General features: G+C 37.1%; 1 long non-coding RNA gene across 1 annotated transcript; it reads right to left on the reverse strand.

The window, feature by feature from the left end:
• Positions 1-10,784: 10,784 nt before the first annotated feature.
• Positions 10,785-12,718, reverse strand: LOC138697108 (uncharacterized). Its single transcript, XR_011331521.1, has 2 exons — positions 12,413-12,718; positions 10,785-10,992 (listed from the first exon to the last, which is right to left on the reverse strand). It is a non-coding gene; the product is annotated as an uncharacterized lncRNA (long non-coding RNA).
• Positions 12,719-13,027: the final 309 nt, after the last annotated feature.

The raw sequence follows: 13,027 nt of genomic DNA on the forward strand, positions 1-13,027 counted from the left end.
CGGAAAAATTTTCTGGAAAAATATATAATGGCGAATTTTCCATCTCGCGTTACTATATTATGTTAATATACTTACGTTAATAAATCTTTAAACCTGACATAAAGAAATTGTCCTCGCTTCACAGCTTGTGAACTACTTTTTTAACTCATTTCAGTAACGCTCCCAACTTGTTGATACTTGCTCTCAACGTTTTGCAAATAAACTAAGTATAAATTTAAATTCAAGCTTAATTTATCCAATTTATTAATAATAGACCTAACTTGAAGTTATATTAAAATACAGCAAGGAAATGATTCCAGTGTAAAAATCTCACAATGTCCTATTTTATGTACTTGGGAGTAAAATATTTTTTTCTTTAACATTTGTGCACCAATGGTCCCAATAATGATTGACAAACAAAGAAAGAGTATTACTTTGAAATAATTAGTACCTACTACGTAAAATGAAATACTGTGTTCGTTTTTTGTTGTTTCGAAATTACTGCAATATTTATATTTTCTTCAAATACTGTATACAAATCATGTAAATAAAGGATTCTTTACAAACGACTGCTTTGTGAATTATAACTCAGTGAGTCTATTGTTTCTTGTGTTACAATTGTCAAATACAGACACTGACAATAATTGTGCTTTTTTCCTTCTGCTAGGTGTGTTTATAATGTCCAAATGTCAATTTAATTGAACACTAGAAGCGCAGAATAGATTCTTGTACATCCCTCCGGCTAAGAACTGGTAAGAGCAACACGTGACTGACGCAATCTGCACAGACAGGGGTTTCGCGCACATATACTGCACTTTCAGTATCTGATTTCTAGCATGCCTGAACTAAACTAACAATTTGTCGTACAGTGAACTTCGCATAATTAAATCATGTATTTGCATAAAATGAAATTCTCTTCGAACTTATACGGAAAATTCAGTAAAGAATTCCTTTAAAACCAGAAAAACAGTTTTCTCCTCAACAATCGACACAATTCTTATTCACCAGCGAAAGAACTAAATCTAAATTGACACAAAATTTCTGTTCTATGTTCACATCTTTTACAAATATAAAATGACAAACTTTCAATAGCTTTATCCATTAGACACAATATAACACCACTCATGTCAAACAACCAAGAACAATTGACGTCCTTACCCATTCAAAATTAACGACCAATCAAATCGAAAGAAAATCACGGCGACAGCTAGTAAGAAAACTAGAACATATAAATGTCACAAAAAATAACTAAGATTTAACTCTGAAATAAAAAAAAGTTTGTAATACTTACTACATTCAACCAGGTGCCCATCTTCTATGAAATTACCCAAAATTCATATTCAAATTGAGGGACCACGGCCATCCAATCCCCGTCAAAACTCACAAAAACACACTAATAAACACAACTTTTCTTACACCATTAAACACATAAAAACAGGATAACGAAAACAAAGCCAAACGTCAAAACAAAGAATATTCGTAATAGAAAGTTTATACGTGACAAACCACGATCCGAAAGGAATAGTCCGCCACTGAGTGCACCTCCTACATCTCCACATATTGGTTGGTTGATTTCAATTTATTTAGAGACGTCGTAAACAACCAATGCGGTCTGTGTATTATTGTCCTTGTTAATTCACATTAAGAGACCGAATATTATACAATTAATGGGAAGTAACATGACACTATCACAAAATTAAATAAAGTTAACGCGAGTAGAATGACTGTTCCAGTACCGACGACCGCTCTTCACCGAAGAGAACGTCAGAACGACATCTCCACACATTACCACCTTTCGTACGTAACTCACTACACTTCCGGCTTAACGACACTACTGCCTACTTAAAAGACTACTGCATCATAAATTCAATATTAAAAGCTAATTACAATTTCCTAACAATTGTTAAATATCTAAAAGTTGAAAAAAAAAAAAATCTAATATAGTACTGATATAAGTTCATATCTGTACGAGACTCGGACACAGTAACATGCATGACCTCACTATCGAAGCTCACCTAATCGATTCATAAAAATATTAATACCAACATTACAAAATTAAAAACATATCGAAATATATCGCAATTACCAACACGAACAAAAATAAAAAAAAATGAAAATACTATGAAATGAACACAGACCAATAACGTCATTATTCATGTAATAAACAATCAACCAAGTCAATGGAAACGTACAGGGTATCGTACAGTATTCATTCATACTTTTCTGCTCAAGCACACTGCAAACCAGCATTCTCCTTTCTTCCCTCCAATCTTACTGTGGGATCAACAGAGAGCTGCAGACGGCTGTCGCATACTGGTTCCGATCACAGGCGGGGGACTTCTTAGATGCAGGGAAAAAGTTGATCCCACAGTATGATAAATGTCTCAATTCAATATGTTGAAAAATAGTTCAGCAATTGCTATATCTGTTCCAATAAATTTTTCCATGAAATTGTGTTTTCTTTCTGTAAACGACCCCGGGGAAACTTATTATCTGCACTGCCCTCGCAGAATAGGCCTATCTGATTATATAAGATACGATGGAGTGGAACATTAGTGATTCCGATACCCGGAAACAAAAGATGCGATGTGCTATTGAAAATGCTCTTCTATGCATCACAGCGTTCTCAAAATGTGATGTAGGTCTCTGCAGTCCATGTTTTTTGTTGTCGTGTGCCGGTCTCCGTAATCGTTTCTCTCCTACGTTTAGTCGAGGTAGAGAGAGGAAACGGAAGTGACGGGACAAGATGGCCGAAGCGTAAAGGGGAATGAGGTATCGATGTTAGGCCCCACATTGGGTGCCAATTGTCGTACGCCGGTTACCGTGGTCGTTCCTCTCCGACGTGTAGTCGAGGTGGAGAGAGGGAAAACGGGAGAGACGGGACAAGAGGGCTGAAGCTTGTTTTTAGGGAGGTGATGATGATCCATGATGCTGTGTTGTGTTCCGGTCTTCGTTTACATCCTGCGGCTGACGGTGATCACAAGTGGAGAGAGGAGAAACGGGAGTGACTGACAAGTTGTGTCGAAGCTTGTGGGAGGGGAGAATGATGCGACGATATAGAAAGAAAATACTCTGTTACAGATATAGATGTTTATTTAAACAATTAGCGTACTTCTCTAGTTCGTTAGCAGGGGAAACGGGAGTGCCTTTGAGTAAATTTAGAATATTGAAAGTATGGTCCTCTGACTCTGACTGAAGTTAACTCGAAGCTGTGCTGATGTCAGTACTGACGATATATTATGAGAGGGGTAACAGGAGTGCCTGGGGAGAACTCAAGACAAGACAAGGAGAGAGTAGCTGTGGGGCTGGTAGGAAGTGAACGGGACGGCAACGTAGAAAAGAGAGAGAGAGAGAACAAGAGTACTTGGGGATGGTGGAAACGAGAGTAGCCTGAAGTTTCACGATGTGGGGGGGGGGGAGTAGAGCGAAAGAGATGGAACTGGGTTCGAGCACAGTCTAATATATACAGTCACGAAGCTTGAGTTGTGACGGTGCTAGGAACAATAGACTGTGCCGGTACTATTTTGCATTGTCTGTAATGAGGCGATATTAGCGATCTTAGTGGTTAGCAACTATCTAGGGATGCATATTTACTACGTATTGAGCTTCGTGACTGTATATTACACAGTGAGGATCACATCAGAACAGTTCCTGAACAGCAAATAATGCCGTCTTGTCAGTGTTGCCAACTGTTACCAGTTATCACACGATCCTACGTACTAAATGACTTATTTACTTACCGTACTTTATGTTGGAAGGTTATTCTAAATAATTCAATAAAAGCCACGTTTGCATAACCACAGGAAATCATAATTCAAGTCACACAGATTTTGTGTGCACTCATTGTTAGCCCACTTAAAATATGTGGATATAAAGCGAAAAATTGAGCCGGTGGCTGGTGCAGTTCCTGAGTATCTCAGTCGGTAGAGCGTTGGCGCCAGTGTTGCCATATTTAGCGATAAGTCGCTAAATCTAGGGAATTTCGAATCAGTCTCTGCGACAAATTTTGTAAAATACGATTAGCGACTTTTCTGCAGATTTTTATATTTTTCACTTTTTTCTTTCTTTTAAGTTAAAACATTCATCTGAAGTCATGCATTTCTTAGTTTTAGAAGAGGCATGGGTGCATGTTGAGTAGTCTAATGATTCATGCGTGAAAGCCCCGATCTCATATATTTGTGATCAGTGATCAGGGGTGAAAGATGCTGATTCAATTATTCTCACGGGATAGGTCTCTCTCTCAATGCTACTGTTCGAACACCCATAAACGGTGGCAACTTTGATTGACACGTAACGAGTCGCGAAATGCAGCTAATGTAATCTTATAGTTCTTCCACGCAACGGAGAGATTTTCCACTCCGAACCGACCCGAGGCAATTGAGTTTTGGAATTTTATGCTGACTGTTCGTGTGAAGCAAATGAGACTGTAGTTTTTGCTGGTTTTAATATATTTAATATATATATTTAGAAAGTTTTACAATTTGCCAGAAAGTGTAGTGTCAATGATTGGATCAAGTGCAGTGTATTCACAATCAGCTGTTCCCACCTCAACATCACAGCCGTCAACAACACAACCAGACTCCGCAAAAGAGAGTGACCACGAGGAAAATATATTTTTCTTCGCATATGTATGTTTTTCTTATTTTTATTTACTTATATTTATTATTAATTTTTAGCGACATTTCTGGAGATCTTTTAAACAAACTTTGGAGAGATTTAGCTACTTTTTGATGAAAAGTTAGCAACATTGTAGGGTGACATGTTGACAACAGTGGTTGGCGCGCTCAGCCAAAGACTCCGGGTTTGAAAATAACCTGTTTATGTATTCGATATCCCGTAATATTTAAGTACAAAAATGCACTTCAAATCTGAGTTCAGATTCATAGTGGAGAAAATGCATTTTGAATCAACGCTCTTCAAATCAACTTCAAAACTTATCAATTCCTGAGGTTAACAAGGTAACACGGACCAATCTTTAAAGATAATATCCGGCATTTCCGGGGCGTGTTTTTTGTCAGCCCAGTCACTTTATGGTGACAGCTCGTCGACGCGAGAGAGGAGAAGATTCGACTGTGCGAGGGAGACCGATCCGAGACGGAGCGAGCGTCACTGTGTTCACTTCATACTTCGGAACAATAGTCACTAATAAACACTAAAGAAGTAAACTAATGTGGAAATACAATGAGCAGCAATCGAATCACTATATTTAACAGTTAATCACTAATTAACAATGAAATATACTTATGCTGAAATACCGATAATGTTCATAAGTACTTCACTGTTACCTTTCCCATCATCATCATCATCATCATCATCATCACCCATGTAAATGATGGGGCGGCCTTCTTCTCTGTACTTCTTTATTTTCCTCAAATACTGCAAACTTCTGGCCCTAATACTGTGATGCTCCACCGGAATTTGGCGACTATTTTATGCTTTTTTATCCAATGAAATCCTAATTTTGAAATAATTTTCCTCAAAGTTGAGATACCTCCCTGAAAGTCGATAATCTTTCAATTTCAATAATATATTTTTTTAAGTGTGGGCCGCTGTTTCTGTGAAATATAGAACTCATGCTATGGTTCGTCTTATGACAGCTTCATTAAAGTTGTCCACAGCTGATTTTGGCGCCGATCGATATCTTTCTTTACTTGGAGCACTAATGGAAGCTGAATCCCAGGAATCAATGTCTTTAGTCTCCATTAGTATTTAGCTAACACTGCTCTCGGACACAGCTGTAACCTCTGCCACAAGTTTTCCAACATTTGTTACGTTTTTTCTTCCACGTTATCTTCACGAATTCTCGCGACTGCGAATGCAATACCCGACCTTACAGTTTGCTTCTAACAGGCAGTATTTTCACAAACAGAAAATAGCAGTGAATCTAGACAATAAATACTACGCACTAAACAATACAAAACAGAAGCACTACAACTATTTAAGTAGCTGAATGAAACGTACGTAACAAACACACTAAATCGCAATACACAAGACAGTGGTGGTGTAGTATGTCCTTAGCGCGACTGTACGCCATCACTAACGCTCCCGAGATGTGACCGCTAACGCAGGCAGAGGAAGATTAAAATGAATACCCCTTCGAACAAATAGTGAACTCGCCCAAACCACTGCGTCGCCACGTCAGAGCTGTCACCATAAAGTAACTGGCCTGTACTGTTTTTAGATTTTTGTTCTCCATCTGCAACAACTGTCATCTTTGTCACTTACTGTAGCTTGGGGTTGGAGTGCAAAACAGATTTGAGAACTGTGGAATTTGAATAATTACACTTGTCAAAAATATATTTACTTATTTTAGAGTATCCACCAGCCACTGAATGAATATTGCACACTTTTATTCACTGCTAATGTGGCGCTATAAACTAATTTTCAATACCTTTATCACAAGCACAATACATTTCAAATCTTTTTGTATCATATATAGAGTTATTACTACATTAACACATTTAGTATATCACGAAACATGTAAAATGTAATTATTATGAAAGACGCAATTGCTTCTTCTTCGAATTGGTAGTATTAGTACGATCCACTTCCACTAGATGCAAACCGACACGATTGGCAGAGCCAGCAATACATGAAAACGAAATGATAATAAATGTGAGGTATGTTACTACAGGTGTGTAATATTATGTGACAGGTTAGGTTAGGTTTGATTAGGTGTGTAGTATTATGAGGAAGGTTGGGTTAGGTTTGATTAGGTGTGTAGTATTATTACTATGTTGGCAACACTGAAACTCACTGTTACCTTAAAGAAATATGGCGGTATTCTTCGTTCACGCACGACGATTTTCGTACATAAGTAAGGTACGTATTTAGGGCGGGTTGGGTGGGCTTAGAGCTCTCCCAGTGATCACATCAATTTCTACTAATCAGTACTATAAATCCAAGGCATTTTCAAGGTATTATTTTATTTATTTATTAGTGGTTGGGACATAAAGATTCACCTTTATTTTTATGAAGTAAAATTGCGTTTTTATTAAAAATACGTAAAACTGGTAAAAACAGGTTCTAACATAAATTTAGGTATTTTTAGATACCATAAGTTTACTAAATTTGGCCATATAAATCGTGTATATACTAATTTATTTTTATGTATATCATGAGGAACGGAAAAGGTTTTTACCTAAAATTCGAAGTCTGGTGACAAATTGAGAAACAAACGTTAATTTTAAGTGAGAATTGCTGATAGAAGTTGTACTGATGTAAGAAAAAGCTGTAATATCAGGTATACTTTACTATGGATTATTAACATCTTGATAACCGACTGTAAAGGCTGGTTCACAATAAACAGGGAACGGAAACGACAACGAGAACAAGAACAGAAGTATTGTTAAAATAAATGTATTTAAATGTGAGCATTCACAATTAACATTCATGTTTCCGTTCCCGGGCTCCGGTAAGCTTCTCGTTAATTGTGAATACTCACATTTAAATACATTTATTTTAACAATATTTCCATTCTTGTTGTAGTCGTTTCCGTTCCCGGTTTATTGTGGACCAGCCTTAATGTTTTTAATGCACTCTGTAACTCATTTTGATATTTTTCAGATCCTGTTTGCTGCATGTTGACATAATATCTATTATTAATGGAGAAAAAGAAAATTGAGATGGTGTCGGGTGGAGTTCACGGGTATCTCAGTTGGTAGAGCCCTGGTACGTTCAACCAGAGGTCCCGGGATCGATACCCGGCCCCGGAACAATTTTCCCCTTGAAATTATTGAAGTCTGCTTCAGAGGGAGATTTAGTGATAAAATATACTTGCATAATATATACGTTACTATAGGTTCGTTAACAGAAAACCACAATCCAAGTCACACAGAGTTTTGCACTCACGTGGGCCTCTGGCGTCTTGTTAGCCCACTCGAGTTGTGTGGATATAAGAGGAAAAATGAGACGGTGTCGGGTGTAGTTCTGGGTAGCTCAGTTGATAGAGCTCTAGTACGTTCAACCAGAGGCCCCGGGATCGATACGGACCCGGAACAATTTTTCCCTTGAAATTATTCAAGTCTATTTCACAGAGAGCTTTGCTTGAAAAACTAGACTTGCAGAAAAAGAAGTTATCAGAGTGTTGTATGTGCAGGAATATCCTTTAATTGAAGCACCTAGTATTTTTTAAACTGGATCTAGACAGTGAGCAAAGGCGCATCGGTTAGTGTGTTCCTCTTGTAGAAGAAAGACTGTGTAGTAATTTTAATTTAGGACATAAAATATTTGATCTATTTCATATAAATCAGCTAATAAAATTAGTGACGAAGCACTTTTTGTTCTCTAAAGTGAAATCATTGCTTTCAATTCAAACAAATAAAGGCATTTTTGGTGGGTTTCCATTAAGCCTAATACCAATCGCATGTTTAAGAATTTGTTATGAGTTATTCTGTTGGACCTGAATCCAATGCTGATACGATGAAAGATGAATAATATATATTCACACTGAGTCAAAATTTGATTCTTAAACAGTACAAGCAGAGTTTCTGGGTTAACACCCCATCTTCTTCCAGCTCTATTCAGTTTCTGGAATCTGTAGAGTATAGGAACCGAAACAAGTTCTTTGCACAAGTGGTGAATGGAGGGAGCCTGTCCAATGACCGCTCTGGGGAAAAGTTTTTATTGAAATCGAGCGTCTAAAATGCCCCCCTACCTATCACCTTGTCATGCGCATCTTACCCCTTAGCGGCCGTGACCTGATGCAGCCCGCAATACACTCACACACTGATAGGCTCCGCCCATTCGCTTTTCATAGGCTCCACCCAAATGCGTCGATTTACTCCACAGATTTCAGAAACTGAGTGTAGATTTTTTTTTTATTGCTGAGTTAACTTTACAGATGTATCTGAATGCAAATGAGGACGTGATACATTAAGAGGAATGTCTGGAGAATCAATAACACCTTTTAGTAAACTGAGAAAATCTGGAACACAGCAGACTACAAAATTGCCTGCCCCTTCCTTAAGGCATGGTTAAAAATGTTGATTATCAACTACAATGTGCAGTATGAACCTTAGTTAAAGCTTCTTAAAACTTCAGAGTAGTCAGTGATACTAGGAGCTATGTTTCTGGGAAAAATTTGTAGGACAGTGTTTTTATATATTGGAGTCTGTTTATTGATTTAGATACAAATTCTGCCATTTTGTCTCTAATATATTATTCTTTCTTTAATTGCTGATCTTCTTTTTGTTGCTGGACTTTAATTTGTATGTAAGTGTCAATTTGAATTCGTTTTAGAACGTCTTTTAATTTAAAGATGTTATATCATTCACAACTGTTTGTCGTTCTTTCTGTCGTAGCTACGAATTCAAAGAATGTTTACCAGTGACTGAAATGACAGTTAGTTACGACTGCGAATTATGAAAACAAGTTCGAAAAGCTATCACTACAACATCAAAACACGCCAGTATCGATATCATATCAACATAAAAGAGTAGGATTCGATACGACAGCTAGTTCATAAAACTTTCTTCTACTCCCTCAAGACATCCTTCTTAGTGATACTGACGACTCTTCATAAATTTAACACAGAAAATCATTTTTATTCACATAATTCACAAAAATGTTTAATTAATTAATTTAAATTAATTAGAGGGGCCTTTAGAGCCAACCTCAACATGATATTCTACATGTGATATTCCATAATTTAACAGTGGTCTGTATAGCAAGTTTGCTGGTCGACCAAAATTAAACATAAAAAAAAAAACTTTCTTCTGCTAATTTTGCTATTTTGCAACTGAGAGATATACTAAACACCAAAATATTGATTTCAATTTAGTACTCACTTGCTTATGCATGTCTCAGTTATGCCGTCTTCTTATGGGGTAACTCTACAAACGCTAATAGGGTATTTATTGCACAAAAAGAATTATACGATCCATTTTTAAATTAAAGAGCTTTGACTCCTGCAAACCTTATTTCAAACAATAGCTATAAAACTTTAACAGCTTTATCCATTTATATTTACAAATGCCTAAGACAGAATGAGAATAAATACAATAAGAATTTAGATTATCATAATTATAATACACGAAATGCACATCTGGTTTCAATAAAATATCACAGACTTATGAAATATGAAAAATCGCCTGCCTACACTGGCATTGTGTTCTTTTAATAAATTGCCATTGCAGATACAAACTTTACCTTATACAAAATTTAAAGTGAAAGTTAAAAAGATTTTAACTGATCAAACGTTTTATTCAGTAAAAAAATTCTTAAATCACAAATTATGATATATGCAATACTACTTGATTATAATATTTATTTTAAATATATTTTAATTTGTAGTGTTTTTAAATTTTATTGTTTCTTATTATGCAATTGACGTGTACATCCATATATATGGTCATGTATAGGATAAAAAATCAATCGATCGATCAATCAATCAATTAATTGTATATTTAGGCCTAACAATCTCTTTGATAAATATGTAACTTGTCTATACCTGCATAGTTCGGACCGAATTAGTACTGTATATTTCAGGTGTGTATCTGATGGGCCCGAACTAGTATGCACCCATTCAGCTTGCACTTGGAAGAAACTTCGGAAAACACCAAACCAGTATTCGAACCCACGTCGAAGTACAACCACGAAGAATGAGTGCCTCTTCTTATTCCGTAAGATCACGCCCACTGGCTCTTCATTTGTTTTACGTCCAAGGAAAGCCATACCAAGAAATTGTATCTTCCATCCTAACTGTAGCATAGTGACATACAAGTAGAAGATCAATATTATGTTTACATTTCTGTTGTTCAATATGCAACAGTGAGGAGAATGGTTGAAATAAAAACAGAAAACCATGATTTTTATAACATTTTATTTTTCAAACGACTAGTGAACAAAAAAAATCCCACTCTAACCGTAGATGTAGGTACCATAAGCACCATAGCCGAGGGCGCCGTTGTAGGCGTAGGGGGTGCCGTAGTATCCTCCATAGTATCCGCCGTAGTAAGGGCTGATGATCTGTCCGGCGCTGAGGGCGACCAGCGCAGCCAGGACGACGAGAAGCTGCGGGAATAGAAATCAAATTCAGTTGCTTGCTCTGTGTCTGTGTAACATGTATATGCTATATGTATAGGTCTGTCTACCTAGTGTATACAAGCTTGTACCTACGTGTTCGCTACTTACTACCTATTCATCCTGAATAATACATTAATATCATTCAACGACACTTTAAAATGCATCGAGTAGAGATAGACTGAGAGTTAATCGGAAGGACAAAAAAATCGAAATAGTCCAAGAACGGTCCTTGCGAGGTTCGCATTTCAGAGATCCGAGCAAGGAATTCAAGTTTTCTTCCCCACTCTTACAACCAACCACAGACACGGGATCGGCCGCCAATGACTGAGCCTTATTTACCCCAGTCAGCCAATGACACCATCTCCATCCACCTACTCCTTCAGAGGCGTGAGTTACCAGCTTATTCCGTAAGGACTATAGGCCTACTCCCCTCGTGATATTTGTACAGAATGTGGAGAGAATATTTTGTAGCATTTACGGGGCGACTTTAGCAGAGGGTTCAATGATACGGTTCTTTAAATGTCCCTCATTCTTAATTTTCTCTTCATACCAAGCTCTTTATGTACCCCAAAAGAAAAAAGCAAGAGGTGTTATATCTGGAGACATGGACGGCCATTTTACTGGTCGACGCCGACCAATCCAATGTCCAGGGAACTGTTCTTCCATTTCTGTGACTTAACCTACCAGAATGAAGAATGACATCAATTCTTCTCTCTTTCGATAATGCCATCACGAAAAATCAAGAAATTTGTTATAGGAAAGCTTCAAATATTCACAATGCATTGAAACTGTCACAGCTCAACCAAACAGTAAAGCAGGAAAAATTAATTACCAGAATTGCATAAAAATACCTTTTAGCCAAAGCCTCCTTAGCACTGTACCATGTTACAAAATAACTGTAGATGCAGTACCGGTAACTAATGTTTGTGTCATTATGACAGTTATCTTTAAATAACTTGAAAACAATTAGAGACATCTCAAAACGGATTGTACCATTGACTTTTTCAGAAACTTTCACATGATTTTGAGTACCTACATGATCCCCTCTCCATTAAAATTTCAAAGTTGCATCCAAAATGGCGGCTTTTGAGATAGCTTGGGGCTATAATCGAATGTATCATTGATAGAGCATTTGGTCTTAGAAATACTGGTAACACCTATAGTATTCGAAAATCAAGCATATGGAAGATATTTATGTGTTTCCAGACTTTTGATTCACTCTGTACTGAATAGTACCCAATTTCGGTAGTACCTATACCAAACATACGGCTCTGGTACTAAACGACGCCGCAACTCTACTATTTACAGATATCTATAATATGAAATTGTGTTTTGAAAGGATATGAAGTATGGCAAATATCAATCAGTTACGATTTTTATACACTGCGATCGCTGTACTCGTACTCACCAGCTTGTACATGTTGGAATGATGTGATTAAGTTGAGTAACCTAACAACAATGTTCTTCCACTGTCCCACCGCGCCTTATATACGAGTACAATTTAGGCAACACAAATGCTGCGTCCTTGAAGACTCGTCAGCTACGCCCTGCGAGCTTGTCCAAACTGAGCCACAACCAGGAAGTGCTACACTCCAACCTGTTCGCAGTGATTTAATGAGGTGTACTTCATTACGCGATTACGTAGAGATATGGTTTTCCGAACAATTTTGAACAAAGCCCGCTTAACTAACTCAAGGATAGGATATCTGCCTACAAAAAGTTGTTACTAATGATCGCGTACCACAACTTAAAATTTTCCGTTTATAAATAGACTGTGCGTACATGTTAAAGATTACGTATAGGGTGTGTCAGTGATTCTTTGCAATAATATTTTCATTTTTATAATACAGGGGCCGCTCGTCCACAAGAGCTGCGGAGCTGCAGCACTCCCTGTTTTGACAGGAAAATAAAAATAATATATATTTTAATTTGTAGAATTCTTACAGCTTTTATTGGTAAATTGATTTATATTTCATCTGGCCGGGAATATGTACTATTATCTTATGCATTATCTTTTTGCGCG

The sequence above is a fragment of the Periplaneta americana genome, chromosome 3, assembly GCF_040183065.1.
Source record: "Periplaneta americana isolate PAMFEO1 chromosome 3, P.americana_PAMFEO1_priV1, whole genome shotgun sequence".
In the NCBI taxonomy this organism is placed as follows: Eukaryota; Metazoa; Arthropoda; class Insecta; order Blattodea; family Blattidae; genus Periplaneta; species Periplaneta americana.